Raw genomic sequence first — 13,450 nt, 5'->3', positions numbered from 1 at the left:
ATGGGTCCCTCAAATATGAAGTTCTCAGGCAGAGAAGTTAGGTTTCTCAATTATCCCTAATTATGTGTGGACTGTGGATAATAAACGGCCTGACTGGGAAATTCATGGACCCAATAGGATGTCTCCATATAAGGGAACTCTTGGCAACATTCAAGAAACTTACACTTTCACTTTGAAAATCAAGGAACACACCAACATGGCCCAGAGGTCTCTCTATATAGAGAGAAAATATTGGAGAGGAGGTCAAGAGACTGAAATGTGTGTCTTCCTTCACACATAAAAGGAGAAACATGTCCTCAAATTCAAGCAGTGTGTGGTTCTTCCTTACCTCAGAATCCCTACAGACTCCCACAGCCCAGTCCCAGGAGCCACACACATCCAGCTCCCAGCAATGTTTCCCAGAAGCAAAGACCTAATCTCCCCATGCAGCAAAATAGTTTGATCTGTCAGAATTCAAAGATTCATCTTCATCATCTTCTGCAAACATCAGTCTTCTCGCATCACACAGCACTACATTGTGACTGCTTATATCATTACGGAAGGAAATGTTCACTGTGAATAGAGAATAATTCAGCCAAAATCAGGCCTCCCCCCACCCCAATTCATACAACATGAGAGTTGACTTAGAGATTTACAAAAAAAAAAAAAAAAAAAAGAAAAGAAAACAAGCAAGGATTAATGGAAAGGCTTTGGCTAGAAAAATATCAGATTCAAGGGGCTACCAGTAAATCTGAACACTTACTAACTACAGGGGAAACATTTCTAAAAATCCTTTGAATATAGAGCTTACTTCTGCCACTTACTTTTTATGACACCTGAAAATCTGGAGACCTGAGCATTCTCAAGTCCATAGCAATAGAATTAATCTCCATTACTCTCTCTTGTGGAAAAAAAGACAAAAATAAATGTAATCATGGATAGTAGATAATGTGATTATTATTACATAATTACATAAATGTATAAGGGATATTACAATCTTCTGGTTAAGAAACCAAGTTTATATTTAATAAAATCTATTTATTACAGAATTGGTTTCCCACTAAGAATTTTCTTCCTTTTACTTTTGGTTCCATCTGACCCTTAGTCTTTTTCTGATAAACTAACCTGTCAGGGTTAAGTCCACCATGGAGTTCCATATACTGCTTCACCAAATAACAACTTACTTCATTATTGTTCAAAAAATGTCTGTGAGTTCCTTATTTTATATTTGTGTAGTGTTTATTATATCAAGTGTAATGTATTACAAATTTATTTACTAGAAAACATTAAAGAAAATCATTTTTATAAATTTAAATTCAATAAACCCATTATCATATTGACTGCTCTGGAAATTATCTTGACTTGCATCCATTAGTGTGACTCAGTGAACAAATGATATTGTATGTGATGATGTTTCCAGGGCTTAGTGAGACTTTTTATTTCCTTTCCCTAATTGTAACTTTTATGACAGGGCTTGGTGACATTACACCACCTTTCATTTATGTCTTTTTCTTTGCATTGTTCCATATTTTAACATGGTATACATCACTACATATGTTTTACATTCTTAGTTGTAGGCTGATCCCTTTTATTAGGTGAATGATTAATGAAGAGGGAATGATTACCCATAGAAAACCTTTATTATAGGGCACAGTGTAGCTGTCCCTCAAACAGACTGACCCCACCTTGGAAGTGGTTAAGTCCATCTCTCAGTTCAGTGATGAGTTGAGCACTGAGCTGTGGCTTCACAGGCTGTGGCATGTGCAGGAACACTAACTCACACCTTCAAGGAAAAAAATTAAATTCATCATTTGGCACCAACTTCAACAATGATAGATTCAAAAGTGTTTAAGACATAATGGCTCAACTAAAGGTTATTCACCAAAATCATATTCTAATGAAACCTAATGGAAAGGGTTTATTCTTTGTTGATTGTGAAGCCAAGGAGCACACCAGAATATAAAAGAATGGAAAAATATTTATAGCCCACAGGAAGTAAGGAGAGGATGGGTATTGTCAGAAAAGCAATGCTCTCTCTTAAGAAAGAAATCTTGAGAACTTTATTCTGGGGGTCTATATATTTTCACTTTGGGGTCCATTGCATTAGGATGTACATTTCTGGACTGGGAATATTTCTCATTGAACTTGCCTGACATGTAGGAGGACCTTGTTGAAAGCCCTATGAATAAAAAGGAAGAAAAAAAGACAAAGATGTACATTTTTCTGTTTTTTTTCTTTATTTCTTTTTGGTACCATGAATTGAACCTAGGGACACTTTACCACTAAGCTACACATATAACCATTTTTGTTTTCAGACAGGGTCTCGTTAAGCTGCTGAGGCTGACTTCAAAGAATGTACCATTCTCCTGAATTGCAGTGGAGGCCTCCTGAATTACTGAGATTACAGACCTGCAACACTGTGTCCAGCCCAAATATGTACATTTCTGAACATGCTCAATTAAGGATCCATAGTTCAAGTTGAAGAGAATGCATATATTCCTTAGTATGCTCAAGTGGAGATCATTGAACACAGAGTAAAAGTTTAAAATGGCAGATGAGAACACTTCTGGCTGACAGAAAAAAAAATAACCTTGCTTAGCTAAATAATGTAATGGATCTAAAACAAAAACTTAGATTGCCTCAGTGATCTTTGAGATATTGGCTGAGTCTTTGTAAATTTCTCCAAAAGTTTTAACCAAAACAAATGAAAGGAGACTTTGACAGTATGTTAATGTAGGAGTTTTCCCCTAAAGGTTCCTATATCACCTAACAACTGATAGAACACTGAAATTTAGTGTAACAACATAATTGTGGGGTAGAAATGTTCTAGTTTTTTCTGTTTGTTGTTTTGTTGATACCAAGGAGTGCTGAGAGCATCCACAGTATTTTTTTTTAATTGAGACAGAGTCTCCTAAATTGCTGATGCTGGCTTTGAACTCATGATCCTCCTGTCTCAGCCTCCTGAGCCACTGTGATGACAGGCTTACTGCACTGTGCCCAGATCAGGATTGTTCTAGTCTTAAGGAATCTTTCTTACATTTTTCTCTGCCTACTTCTCTCACTTATCACCTGGTAAGGACTATTCTATGCACCTCAATTTGTTTATGACTTGAAATCTAAAATTATAGATAGCTGTCTTTAGAAATGTCTGCTTAAGTTCAGCAATAAATATACCCTTCAGCTCCAGGGAGGGAAAAGCTCAGTTTTGATAAAAAGGGAACAAGAAATCATATTCAGTAAAACACAGACACATAGAGGAAATGTACACTATCTCAATCAGTACTCTCTTCATTATCAGAAACATCTTGGTATTCACAGACTTTGTGGTGTCCCAGTTTGCATTAAAAGTGAAACTTACATTGCCAATGTATCTTCTAAATTCTGTAAAGAAAAAAAAACAAAAAGAAGGAAAAACTTAAATTTCATCTGAATGAGCTATTCTACCGTTAAGCCTTTGTATTTGAGAAACTTAAAAAATTACAAACACAACCCCAACACTACTTATAAATCAATTTTCTACCATAAAGGTAAAACAGGAAGAATCTGAATTTTGCTAAATTCTGAACCCTGAGAGTTATTGTGCAAGGCTGCAAACCAGCAATAGTCTGAAAAGAGGTCTGTTACAGTACTTGTTCACAAAATGACATGTGCTAAGGACAATTTGAATGAAGGATATTCAAATCAAAAAAGAATGTAATGTTACCTATTTTCAAATATTTTCATGTTGCTCAACTGGACAAAAATGAAACACCCATGACTAAATAGTTCTTTCTATTTCTTTTTAAAATATTTTTTAGATGTTGATGGAGCTTTATTTAATTTACTTATTTATGGATGGTGCTAAGAATTGAACTCAGTGCCTCATGCTTGCTAGGCAAATGCTCTACCACTGAGCCCCAGTCCCAGCCTCTTTCTTTCTATTTCTTAACCTACAAAAGGATAATTTTAGAAATAAACATATCCTGATGAACCTACAGTCACAATTTAATAAAACTTCCTTGCTGCACGAGGATAGATGTCAGAGTGTATCTGTTATTCTCAAATGGGGAAGATCTCACCAAAAATACAGAATGCACAGAAATATATCTTTGGTACCAAATAATGTGGTCAAGACACAAAACATTTTCAGTCACGTTCCAAGTCCTTACCTCAAACTGCTCCACATCTGATTCATGGCACATTTTCATTAGCTTCAGATAGCCTTTCTTTAGTTGTTTCCTCTTTTGAAGCATTTGGCTTTGCTTTTCTTAATTTGTTCGATAGTCATTTTGCATTCCTTCATAAGTGTCTCCAAATGTTCTTTTTCTTCCTCATGGACACTGGGATGCAGCATTCCATAAGCTGCCCTGGTATTCTCTCTTTGCAGATACATACCACTGCAAGGGCATGGATTTCTTAGATCAAATATCAGGTCAACTTTACCCTCTTCCACTTTATAACATTATATATTTATTTTGTCTTATGCTAGTAAACTATGTACATAAATTTATGTCTTTCTGCTTCTCATAAACCATTAATTTATTCTTCTCTTCCCTTCATTTATTTTTTCACTCATTATTAATTAGGTCAACAGAGCACTCCTCGCTCACTCTCATGTACTTCATGACTTGTTGAAACAACTAGAAAGAAATATTTTCATTGGTAATTTTTTTATATATCTTCTCAAATCAGAAAGTCTGCAATGCAAGCCATTTGTAATTCATGTATAATTCATAAATAATTGTATGCAACACTTTCATTTCTGTTAGAAAATAAGTCATTAATATCAAACTTCCCTGCTCCATAGCCCAACAATTCTCCCTGAGCAGCAGTGCTGTGTTGTACTACAAAAAGTAGAAGCTATCAAGAATGATATTCCTAAAATCCTGTGATGATTCCAACTCACTTGATGAATCAATAAATTTCTACCTTTTCTGTCCTAAGTTGATCCTGAGAGAAATAGACTCTCATATTTACAACCCATAGGTTAAATTTTCTGCTCTCTTCTTTTAGATTTCTCTAGTTTTCTTGGATCTTTTTCCAAAGAAATCTCATTTGTTTTAGAAACTTCTTCTATAAGATAACAAAATTTGAGCACTGGACAAGCAAGTTGATTATGACTTCAGGCCCACAATGATGGAGAATTTCATGCAATTTAGATTGAAAAAAAAAGTTTTAGGGAGTACAGAGGCTGGGGTTTCCCTGCTTGGTAAGGGTAATTGTCAATTTTAGGGGATTCAGACTATGGAATCACACAATGTAATAAAACCAATTTCCTAGATAAATTGGCAAATACATAGGCATAGGTAATTCTTAGGTAGTGTGGCAATTTTCTTCAGAATTTGGATCTAGGGCTGGGGATGTGGCTCAAGCGGTAGCGCGCTCGTCTGGCATGTGTGCGGCCCGGGTTCGATCCTTAGCACCACATACCAACAAAGATGTTGTGTCCGCCGAAAACTAAAAAATAAATATTAAAAATTCTCTCTCTCTCTCTCTCTCTCTCTCTCTCTCTCTCTCTCTCTCTCTCCTCTCTCACTCTCTCTTTAAAAAAAAAAAGAATTTGGATCTAATGGCACTAATGTTCTGTGAGTTTCATTGTATATCCTACATGGAAGCCTTTTAAATTTGTGCTACCATTTCCCTGCCCACCATACTAGCAATTGAACCCAGGGTCTCATGTAGGCTAGGAAAGTGCTATGCCACTGAGCTACATCAACAGTCCTTTTTAAAAGTTATTATTATTATTATTATTATTATTATTATTATTAGAGAATGGGTCTAATTTTCCCAAGCCATCCTCCAGCTGATTATCCTCCTTCTTCAGTCTTGTGAGTAGCTGGGTTTGTAGGTGTGCACCACCACAACCAGCAGAACATTTAGTTTTGTTAAATAGATATTCTTTATAATCATGAGAACTTTAAAGTTTACTAAGCAGTGAAACCATATCATCAATTTATTTAAATGAGTTATAATAAATTAATTTCCTCACTCTCTCAGTTTCCATGAATGTAGATACTGTCACATACTTTATTCATAATTTTATCACTGGCACCTATACTTGTATATGGCACTCAGTAATGATGGTTCTTGTGCCTTATAGTCTTAGTCACCCTGCCCTCTAGCTATCTCAGAAGCATCACTTACCCTGTACTGCTCAGCAGCCTCTACATTGGGACAGTGTCTGTGAGCCCTGTGCTCCTGGGAGTTGGAGCAGAGTAAACACAGCAGGGTCTTGCTCTCTTCACAGAAAATCTTCTTTCTCTCCTTGTGGGTCACACACATGTGATCCTTAGAGCTTGGGAAATGCCTAGACTAGCTTTTCTAGCAATAAATATCAGATTCGTCAAATGAATATTGCTCTTGAAGTCAATCTGCTGTGATGGCTCTCTGCACATAGGGCAATGTGCAGGAGTTTGGGCTTCTTCCCACAAAAGGCAGAGACAGGGCCAACAAAAGCTGTGCCCACAGCATATGGTGACTGGGTCTATAAGATAATTCACGCAGATGGAGCAGGTGAGTTCTCTCTGGAAGACTTGTAGGATGTCTGAATTCATTCTTCTTTTTTTTTTTCTATTTGTTTTAAATGGAAGAGAATTAGAAAAATTTCATATATGTAGACTAGAAAAAAAAGAAACTAAGCAAACAAAAAAAAAACTTTTTTGGAGTACCAGGAATTGAACTCATTGGCATTCAACCATTGAGCCACATTCCCAGTACTATGTTGTATTTTATTTAAAGTCAGAGTCTTAATGAGTTGCTCAGCTCTTTGCTTTTGCTGAGACTGGCTTTGGTCTCACAATTCTTCTACTTTAGCCTCCCAAGCTACTAGGATTAAACTAATCAAAATTGTACTTAAGTGATGACCCAATAATAAGCCTATGTCTAGGAAGAATAGCATTTATTTCACATGACACAAACAGAAAATGGAGGCATAAAGAGAGCTCTCAAAAACTTTAGAAATCACTATTGCTTACCTAGTCATCAGCATCCCCATCCTATTTTTGCCTCATGCATAAAACAGAACTTTATAATCCCTAGTGCTCTTCCTTTCCAGCTTGGGCACAGGCAGAATGGCTCCCACAAAGAAGAATCATAGGTAGAAGGGCTATTCTGCCATTGAGGAAGAGGTGACCAAAAAATGGCCCATCAGCAATCACAAGCCCATCCAGGAAGTGGGCTTCACAGCATGTACCTCTGGCACTCAAGATCCAGACATTTGTGTGAAAGAGATGAGGACTCTAGATATGCACATGGATACCAGGCTCAGCAAAGCTTTCTAGAAAACAAGACCATGCAGTGCCTCATAATTCTGTCCAGGTTCAGTTGCTCTGGAAACATAATGAGAATAAAGATTCCACAAAACCACTTTTTAAAAAAAAATAACTAATGTTTTTATTTTAATTAGGTATATATGACAGCAGAATGCATTTTGATTCATTGTATACCACTGCAGCACAACTTTTTCATTTCTCTGATAGGACATGATGTAGCACCCCAACATATGTGCAGTTGAAACCACCTTTAATAGATTCCACAGGTAAGTGAGATCATGCAGTATTTGTCCTATGGTGCCTGGATTATTTCACTCTCATTAATAGTTTCCATTTCTGATAATCTGTAACCAGGTTGTTACTTAAGACTGAGAACTAGAGCTGGGCTTTGTGATACATGCCTTTAATTCTATTGACTCAATAGGCTCAGGCAGAGGGTGGCAAGTTTGAAGCCAGAATCAGAAATTATATGAGGCTTTAACAATCTAGTGAGACTCTGTTTCAAAATAAATAATTTTAACAGGCTGGGGACGTAGTCCAGTGGTAAAGCACCCCTAGGATGAATTCCCAGTACCCAAAACAAACAAACAAAAAGAGTAAAAGCAACTGAGAACCAGATAAACACTGAAGAGTAGATCTGACTACTACTTGAAGTAGAACCATTCATTATGCTTCTAACACCCTGATTTTCATATGTCATTATTCTTAATATTATATGAGTATATACATATGTGTGCATACGATACATATTCTTCTTATTGCTTAAATATATATTATATATATACATATATATTTAATTCTTCTTGTTTCTCTATCTGTAATTGGGACTGATTTTTCCCTTTATGTAATTATCTATGCCACTTTTCTTTTACACAAACAGATTTGGCTAACACAAGCTAATGTTAAAAATGTTGGTATGTGGGGTGAAAGAGACATGACTTGTATTCCTGTCCAACTTTGAAGTTTGTATAACTTTTCCCAGACACTAAGGATAAGACAGTACTTAACTAGCTAGTTGGAAGGAAAGGAGGGAAACAGAATTCTACATATGGGCAAAGTGGAGTGCTTTCTTAAAAGTGTATAATTCAGTGCATATGCAAATATTTTAAAATATTTAGAAGAATCATACAAAGGAACAAGAGAAATGGGAGAAGATGCAGACAAAAGCAGAAATAATGAATTAAGAACATTGAAGGGGCATCATAGGGAGATAGCCTGGGACTACTTAGAGGTCTTGATTTAAACAGGAGAGAGGCAAGAAAAATAGAAAGTACAGTAGATGGTATTAGTAAATATTTAAGACCCTTTGCAGATGTGAGACAGAAAGTACATGACGTACTTGCTTGATTCTAAAACAATAATATTTGAATATTAACATTTTCTTCTGAGAGTAAGGACATGTAATCCTTTTAAAATGAATATCTCTGCAGGACTATGTGGCCTTAAGGAAGAACATGGTCCAAGATCAATATCAGATGATGCATCAGTTTATCTTTGAGGAAGAGCTATTTGAACTGGAAAAACTAGTCAGAGAAGCAGAAGAGATTTTTTTCAGCAACTCAGACCCAACAGAGAGAAAGACTGAAGGAAATGTACAGGGAGCTTACTGAGATGAGCCACAAGTCCGATATGGAGTTGCTCCAGATGAGCAGGAAGGGTTCATCCTGAGAGAGAGGAATCCTTGTCTGGGCAATGTTGCATGCAGAGCCCACTGTGTTCAGCTGAGTGACATGCTCTCCTTCATGCCCACCATAGTCCAATCACTTGTTTCTGTATATTCTAGTAATCTTGAGAGATTGTAAGCCTATTAGAAGATAAATGAGACAAAGTTCTTTTGTTATTCAGAGTATTATACACACAGAAAAATTATCCAAAATCTCAAGGGTCACATAAAGGTTAACTTTGTTGATGAAATATTTGTTTCCCAAATCCATCATCACTCTGTGGTGAATCAAACAGTTCTATTTCTCTTCTAATACTACTTCTTCTCTTGTATTGTCTGTATTTAGTTCTGATACAGACAGTACAAGAGAAAAAATAGTATTAAACCCTTGTGGATATTAAGAACACAGTGCTTACTTCTCATATCAGCCATCAATATTTTGTGTTATTTCAGTTTATTCTAATTTTGAAGATTTATATGATATTTTGATTTTTAATCTTCTCTACGTTCCAAGTGTATTTATGACATGCAATGGGCACATAGAAATTATTATTTATAAAATCCAACTTTTACTGGAAAAAATGCCTGAATTTTCCAAAAATGGAACAATTTCAAAACAACTGAAAGGAAAGTGATCTGTGAACATTACCCAGACATATTAGTGCCCCACTAGAGAAGAGGCCTAGATAGGAGGAGGCTATGGTATCAACAGATCATGAAAGCCTGAGATTTTCTTTCTTTTTTTTTTTTTTACTCTTTTATAAGTTTGTTTAAACTCTTTTATTTTAATTTTTATTTTCATGTGGTGCTGAGCATCCCATTGCCTCACATGAGCTTGGCCAGTGCTCTACCACTGAACTACAACCCCAGCGTATCAGAGATTCTTTTGTGTGTGGTGTGCAGAGGTTGTTTTCCATCAGTTTACTTAATGTTTGAAAACACAGCAGATACAATGTAGGAAAGTTATATCTATTTATTAATGGTATCCAAAACAAGACAAGAAGAGTTTCCTACTAAAGAAAAAAAACTTTGGGTTCTTTTCTGAAATAAACAATCCAAAAGTATATAGTAAATCACCCCTTCACAGGAAAAATACCTTCAGTTTTATTTTGTTTGCCAGTGCAATTTAAAGATTTCTGGGTGCTAAAGAGGGCATAGGAACCCTTTTCCATACATAAATGAGTCTGAAATCTCTCTGCTCTCTACCATTTCTTAGAGGAGGAGCAAATAAAGAGATTGTCTAGGTAGACAATCATTGCCCAAGACATGAAAATGCCATTTACTGATCTGATACTTGGGTTTTTTTTATAGTGAATAATGAAATAATTAAAGGAAAGACCAATCTATATATGAACCTTTCTGATGAAGTCAGAAATAGAATATTTGGAGACAATGGTGCAACTGAAGATCCCCAGACATTGGGGCGTTATGTTATACTGCCATAGGGCTCACCAATTTGCCATGCTTAACTCATCATGTGAAAAGGCCTGAGGATCAGGTTGAGGTATTTCTGGATTATGACAATGCAAGTATGAGTTTCTGTGATGGTTACCAAGGTTCCCTCATATGCAGTTTTCTCTCTTTCCTCCTTCACCTCCCCTTTGAATCTATTTATTTTCTTTGGTTCTCCATAAAATTGAGGTTTTCCTGGGCATGATGTCACAAACCAATAATCTTTGCTACACAGGAAGCTGAAACAGGAGGACCACAAGTTTAAGGCCAGAATGGGCATTTAAAAGAGAGATAAAAATGGGGGTAAAAGGACATGTGTAGCCTATCCTAATTATATATGTAGCACTTTCTTAACTTGTGTGAGGCTCTAGGTTCATCCACAGTAGTGAGGAAAAAAAGATGAAAAATATTTTTAAAAAGAAATAAAAAATAAAGAAAATGAGAATCAATTTGTGAATGCCCATGTCAGAAGAAAATGTGTTCTTGGGACCTTTTCATGTCATTTTACAAGTCTACACTTGATGTCTGTGAGCCTGTATTACCTTAAGGAAATATAATAATGTTATGATCATAAATTGTGATAACCATATTGAATTTATAAATTTATTCATAATTTTATTTTAATAAAGTGTTTTGAAACCACCACAATGTGATTTGAGGTTATTTTTTTAGTTTCTTCAAGGAAATTCAATACCTACTCACATTAACTCCCCATTCATACCCAGTTGGCACCACATGGAAATTGCTTAACTATTTAAGTCTTTATGGATTTGTGTATTACAGAAAGTTCATGAAAATAAAATTATATCTGTTATTCTTTGGGTTTTCTTTCTATCATTTAGTATAAAACTTTCAAGGTTCATCCACATTGCAAACTGTTTTAATCAACATATTTGAGCCAAGCTGTGGCAGAAAGATACTCTGACTTATATCATAATTTCCTAAATGACAGAAAACAGCTAAAGGTGCTTAGATTTCTCTCAAATCTGACCTAGCTCAGTAGATCCAGGTATCTGACAGATTATTATTTCTCCAAGTATTAGTCAGTCATCACATCTCAGTTCAAAGGTTTTTCAGGGAAGCCATCCTTGCCTCTATAGACCAGGGTACTTTCTTTTACTCCACACTCCAAGCGTATTATACCATCTCCTTATATTCAACAAACTCTCATCAAATTGATAGTTACTTATTACTACTAGAGTCTAAAGTCCCAGATCAGAAGGGTAGTATTTGTCCTATTTACTATCATATTCTCATTACCCAAAATGCAATGTTTAGAAGGGTAGTACATGATACAAATATATTGAAAGAGTGGATTAATTTTTAAAAAGTTAGTATTAATAATAGTATTATAGCATTAAGAATGCTTCCCAAACAATGCAGCTAGCAAGATAGGGGACAAAATACTAATGAATGATGTCAACAAAAAAACAACCAATAGATTGATTTCCAGATTCATAATCTCCATGGGTTGGATCTGAAAGAGCCATGGGTTTAAAGGCTCCTTCCTGAGATATGCCGTTGGTTCACCAGTTATACAACCTTTGTTGTAGGCAAGATGAAAAAGGGTTCCCCAGGTGGGTGGCCTAGCACTGTGAGTAGACACTTTAGGACTGAGTTGCAGACAACTTAAAAGTCTTGAATATAGGACATGGATTGTTGTCTTGGCAGTGAAACAGATCCCTGAGCCCTCCTCATGTAAGCGCTCAGTGGACTTCTTGCAAATCCATGAAGAATAGTACTATTTCAACAGGATTGCAATTGCTTAAAGGGAGAAGGCAACAACTATTTGCTGCCTCCTGTCGCCTCTAGCGCCCCCCTCAGTAGTGACTGCATGTGACATATTCAAAAAATAGAGGTAAAAATAGAAGCATGAGTAACACTGACAAGGAATATGAGCTGCTGTTCCAAGAGGACCACCTAAAGGAGGCTCAAGTCATCCAAATGTGGGGCAAGAGGGATATGATCAAAAACATGTTTGAAGGATTGGTCTGAAGAAGCTCAGTGTCACCCACAGGTGGAAGTTGATTTGGTCGCACACCTTGGGCATCACAGTGTATGGTATCTGGAACTACCAGGATAACAGAGCCTTTGGTGTCCACAAGACTTCCCAGAGGATGCTAAAATCTGAAGGAGTACATAGGGCCAGTCCTTCAGAATGTCCTGAAATCAACCACCTGATATGTCTTGCTGGGCATATGGAGATTTTTATGTTAACTTGTAGGTCATAGACATCCCATGCATGATCGCATTTGATCACTAGAAATATAAAGGTAAGAATATGGATATAAATGTAGCCATATGCCAAACAAGACCAATTATGGAATCTGGGATTGAATAGTGATTTTGAAATAGTAGCCTTGGCAGTTGCGGAACCTGATCGTTAGGGGGCATCCGGTAACCTAGACTTTGGAAATGCTGATTTCATTTTTAGCTTTTTTTGGATCACATGTATGCAGAATTCTCTTTTTAACACATCAGAAAGATTATGCGACAGATATGATTTTCAGATGTCACACACATGGAAGCTACACTTTTATGGCTCTATAAGCACATGAAAAGAAACAGTATCAACTATTTAATTTTGTAAAGACTTTATAAATGAAAGAGCTATGGCTGAGAAATATAATTATAAAAATGTCATGGTCCTAGTATATTAAATCCTTACTTATCCTCGAGGAGACAGTCTATGATGTGTAAAAAATATTTTTAAAATTTATTTTTACACTGGGAATTTAGGTTTGCCTTCCTTATTTATTTTTCATCATCAAGTCGCTCCACTAAAGAAATAATTCTCAGTGAGGTAATTAAGCCTCAAACCACGTTGAAATAACAACACTTTTATTATTATTATTATTATTATTATTATTATTATTATTATTATTATTATTTAGTTATGCCGGGAGTAAATTCAACTCAGGGCCCATCAGGGCCCAGAGCTCCCTTGGTTAGGCAAGAACTGTGTCATCAAGCCCCAGCCCCAGCCTATCCCTTGCAACTTTTTTTTTTTTCACACATTATGCACTTTATTGGAAATCCTGGAGGCTCTTTTTCCTTCTATATATCGCTTGGCTTCCCTTTGCTACTCACAAAAAGAACTGACATA

General features: G+C 36.1%; 1 pseudogene; it reads right to left on the bottom strand.

Moving 5' to 3' along the window:
• Positions 1-412: 412 nt before the first annotated feature.
• On the bottom strand, positions 413-6,512 carry LOC113177658 (tripartite motif-containing protein 43-like; annotated as a pseudogene).
• Between the last annotated feature and the right edge of the window lie 6,938 nt (positions 6,513-13,450).

Source organism: Urocitellus parryii, chromosome 4 (genome assembly GCF_045843805.1).
Source record: "Urocitellus parryii isolate mUroPar1 chromosome 4, mUroPar1.hap1, whole genome shotgun sequence".
NCBI classification, from domain to species: Eukaryota; Metazoa; Chordata; class Mammalia; order Rodentia; family Sciuridae; genus Urocitellus; species Urocitellus parryii.
Note: the sequence above shows the minus strand (reverse complement) of the source record. Positions and strands in the feature narration are given on the sequence as shown.